This window comes from Miniopterus schreibersii, assembly GCF_964146895.1.
Source record: "Miniopterus schreibersii genome assembly, chromosome: 8".
In the NCBI taxonomy this organism is placed as follows: domain Eukaryota; kingdom Metazoa; phylum Chordata; class Mammalia; order Chiroptera; family Miniopteridae; genus Miniopterus; species Miniopterus schreibersii.
Genome location: NC_138109.1, coordinates 80422775 through 80427056, shown reverse-complemented (window position 1 = coordinate 80427056; position 4282 = coordinate 80422775). Strand labels below are relative to the sequence as shown.

The 4282-nt window shown below is 41.7% G+C and overlaps 1 pseudogene across 1 annotated transcript; it reads left to right on the top strand.

The window, feature by feature from the left end:
* The first annotated feature begins 1077 nt into the window (after nt 1-1077).
* Nucleotides 1078-3806, top strand: LOC308560989 (GTP-binding nuclear protein Ran pseudogene; annotated as a pseudogene). Its single transcript has 2 exons — nt 1078-1146; nt 3090-3806. The product of its transcript is annotated as a GTP-binding nuclear protein Ran pseudogene (transcript).
* Nucleotides 3807-4282: the final 476 nt, after the last annotated feature.

Sequence of the window (4282 nt, the reverse complement as noted above, 5' to 3'; positions counted from 1 at the left end):
AAAAGAGGAACAGAGAGGGCTCAAAGACTGTCAAGGAGGCCATAACCCTCTCTGTATTCTGTGATCTTGAAGCTCTTCTTTCCTCTCCATTCATGGATTATTATTGGTCAACCTTATTTTCTTGTTCCCACAGTCTAATGAAATACGTGACAGGTCTTTGAATAACGTTGTTTGGTTCAACGTTGTTTTATTATAATGTTGATGAGATGTTGTAGACACTTAACTCTTATTTATATCAGTCTATGGTAAAATTGTTTTTGTTATATATCATTTCACTTAAAGTCGCAGAACCTATTGACAAGGTTAAGAGAGGACATGTACATTTCATTAGTGTCTTCACTCTATTCTCAAACCCCACAGCCCATCACCCATAAACATTTGCTGAAATGTCATTTATCTTCTGTGTGGTTTATCTTCTGTGCACTCACTACCTTCCCATGGGGAGTTATATTTTTTATTATGTATGGGATTTGGTGGAAACAAACAAGGTAAACATTAACTATGGCTTAATGAATGCATTTGGCTTAAACTACAACGTATTTCAAAAATGGCACCCAGGGGTAAAAAATGAATGCAATGACATGAGACTCAGTTAATGGAAAGGTTGGAAACTACTAACCTACGGCTACCAGCCTGACAAAGACCTCAGGCTTCAACTGGACAGACACCCCAAAGCCCCCAGACCTGAATGAGCAGCATGTTCTGAGACGTCTGATGTCTGTGCAAAGACAGTGCAAAATGATGACCAGTAAGTAGCCAGAAGGGCCTCCCCAGGGGCTTTGGTACAACACGGGCTAAGGGGATTTTCACATGGAATGACTTTATCCACAAGAATGACTGTGGTTGCATTTTTTAGCAGCCCAGTGGGATGAGGTTAAGAGCCAATATTAGAATGATTTAATGAAGTGAAAAATGCTAATTTTTGCTCACCTGAGTGCACAGTTTATACCTGCTCCTTTGCTTTTGTCAACTTAAGGTCATTCACCTCCAATTCAGCACCAACAGGGGTCCCCAGTTTGGTATGTGGTGAGGGGAGAGGGTCTTTATTCAGTGTAAGCAGCTTGATTGTGAAACAGCATGGCTGTGAGCTGGCTTGGGCGAGACAATCAGAATCATAGCTCCGACCAGCGAGACAGCCCTGCTTTGGTAAGGCAGAGCTTCACTCCAGTGCTGTGGCTCCAGCCAGGAAGAGTCTGAGAGAAAATGGAAGTGTGCTCCGCAGAGAAGAGCTCCCTCCACTCCCACTGTCCATTCCCGTGCAAATAAGGACTCCAAATCCTCACAGTTTGATTGGCCCAAAAAGCACTGTTCTGATTGGTTAGAATGAAGCAGTTCTGCAAATGAGTATATAGCTGTGCAACTCCGATTGGACAGGAAAAATCTCAGTCCTATTGCTTCAGTTTTGGTCCTAGGAGCTGTCTTATAAAGGTCAATTCAGAGGCGGAAGCAGAGTCACAGCTGAAAGCCTAGTCTGCGCTTTTCTCTGATATACAGTATGTATGGGAGGCCTCTGCAAACAACGGCTGCTAGACTCTGGGGATGAACTTGGGCCCAATGAACCACAAGAGTCCCTCTTGGCGGGCATTTTCTTCCTCTGGGCCAGCACTGAGATAACAGCACGTTATGTGTGCTGGCCCAGCATCGCACTCTTGTTCACAGAACACATTGAAATTGTTGCAGCTGATCCTCCCTTACTGATCTCAAAGACTAAGGGGCTTGCAGTTTCTTTGCTGAATCGGATAGTTTTTTGAATTCCAGATTTATTTTGGGTTGTTCACATTGTAACGGCTAAAGACATGACACAGTTTGAAGCTTAATCTGCATTATTAATATTTTCCTCATTACTTTTTTAGGTCTAAAAAATCAACAAAACAATAAATCTCGAGCTCCTGATTTGGGGTCGGCACTTGCCAATATCCATAATGTGAGCATTCTCAACATGATCGATTTCACACTACCAAGGTGATATCTTTGAACTCAGAGTTTGATGAAATGCACAGTAGCACACCTCAGACCCACTCTAAGACATACTGTAATTAAAATAAAGAGACAATCCTGAAGGCAGGAGGAATGAAACAAGCCACATACAAGGGAAACCCCATAAGGTTATCAGCTGATTTCTGACAAGAGAATTTACAGGCCAGAATGGAGCGGCAGGAAATATTTAGAGTGCTGAAAGAAAGGAGTCTACAACCTAGAATACTATATCCAGCAAGGTCAGCATTCAGAATTTAAGGAAAGATAAAGAGTTTCAAGAAAAGCAAAAAATAAAGGTGTTCACAACCACTAAACTGTCCTTTCAAAAAATGTTAAAGGATTTTCATGCAGAAAAGACCATAACAAGAAATAAGAAAATACAGAAAAAATATTACTCATAAAGTAAATGTATGATAAACACAATGAGTCAACCACTTAAAAAGAGAGTGTGAAGGACAAAAGTACCAAAAAAATTAACTATAAATAAAATAATGAGGGGAAAACAAAACATTAACCATAAAGCATGACATCGAAAACAAAGAGTGGTGAGTGGCGAGGGGAATAAAAACGCAGAGCTTTTAGCATGCAACTGAACTTAAATGACTGTCAGCTTAAAATAGACTGCTGTAGGCATAGATGGGGACATATGAACCTCACGGTGCCCATAAACCTAAAACATACAACAATTCACAAAAATAATGAGACAGGAATGCAATAAAAACACTAAAGAAAACCAGCAAACCAACAAAGATCAAGAGAAGAAAGGTACAGAAAAGAACAAAACCACCAAAAAACAATGAACAAAATGACAATAAGCGCACACCTATCAATAATTATTTTAACAGTAAATGGACGAAATGCTTTAATCAGAAGGCACAGGGTGGCTGAATGGATTTAAAAACCAGACCCATGTATATACTGCCTACAAGGGAATCACTTTAGATCAAAAGACAAAAACTAAAAGTGAAGAGATAGAAAAAGATATTCCATGCAAATAGAAAGAAAAGAAAGCTGGGGTAACAATACCCATATCAGATGAAATAGGTTTTAAAACAAAGACGGTAGGCCACTGTTCTTTCCCCCAATGCCTACTGGTGACAGCTCTTCTCCAGGCATTTGAATGGTACTTCCCCCAATTTCCCAGCTCTCAGTCAGATGGCCCTGTGGGCACTTCTGGAAGTAACATTACCACGGCCGCCCAAGGAGAACCCCACATTCAGTTCAAACTTGGTTGGTGATAGTGGGACTGGGAAAGTTATATTGGTGAAACGTCATCTTACTGGTGAATTTAAGAAGTTATTAGCCACCCTGGGTATGAGTCCATCCCCTCCTGTTCCACACCAACAGGGGGCCTATTAAGTTTAATGTGTGGGTACAGCGGGCCAGGAGAAGTTCGAAGGACTGAGAGACGGAGGTGACATCCAAGCCCAGTGTGACATTATAGTGTTTGGTGTAGCTTTGAGAGTTACTTACAAGAACGTGCCTAACTGGCATAGAGGACTGGTATAAGGGTGTGAAGACACCCCCATTGTGTTGTGTGGCAACAGAGTGGATACTAAGGACAGGAAAGTTAAGGCAAAATCAGCTGTCTCCCACCCAAAGAAGAGCCTCCAGTACTATGACAGTTCTGCAAAAAAGAAATACAACTTTGCAAAGCCCTTCCTCCCACTTGCTAGAAAAGTAACTGGAGACCCTAACTGGGAGTCTGTCGCCATGCCTGCTCTTGCCCACCAGAGGTTGTCACGGACCCGGCTCTGGCAGCACAGTGTGACCGTGACCTGGAGGTGGCCCAGGTCACCAGTCTCCCAGACAAGGATGACCAGCTGTGAGAAAGGGAAGCTGGAGCCAGCGTCAGAAGGCTAGTTTTATAGGCAACTGTCCTGTGATGTCGGTGGTGTAGTGTGTTTGTTATTTAATTTTATAACGTAGCTGAGCAGAGCCTGTGCCTGATGTTTGGGATCCTGAGAGAGGAGAATGGGCTTGGGAGTGAATGTGCAGTTAAAAATACCTTCAGTTTTGGGACCTACGTATTTAGCTGTTTTGGAACTCAGTTGTTTCCTTATTGAGTTTCAACTATAAGAATGCTGCAGTTGCATCACAATATTCAGTGGTAAAGCCTTGTTACTGTCATTCCCACTCCTCTTCATTTAGAATCAGAATAAAGTTGTATTTCAAATAAATAAACAACAAATAAACAAACAAACAAACAAAAAAACAGACTGAAAAAAAGTCCAAGAAGAACATTACATAATTTCAAAGGGGTCCATCCAAGAAGAAGCTATAACAATTGCACAGACCTTCACAC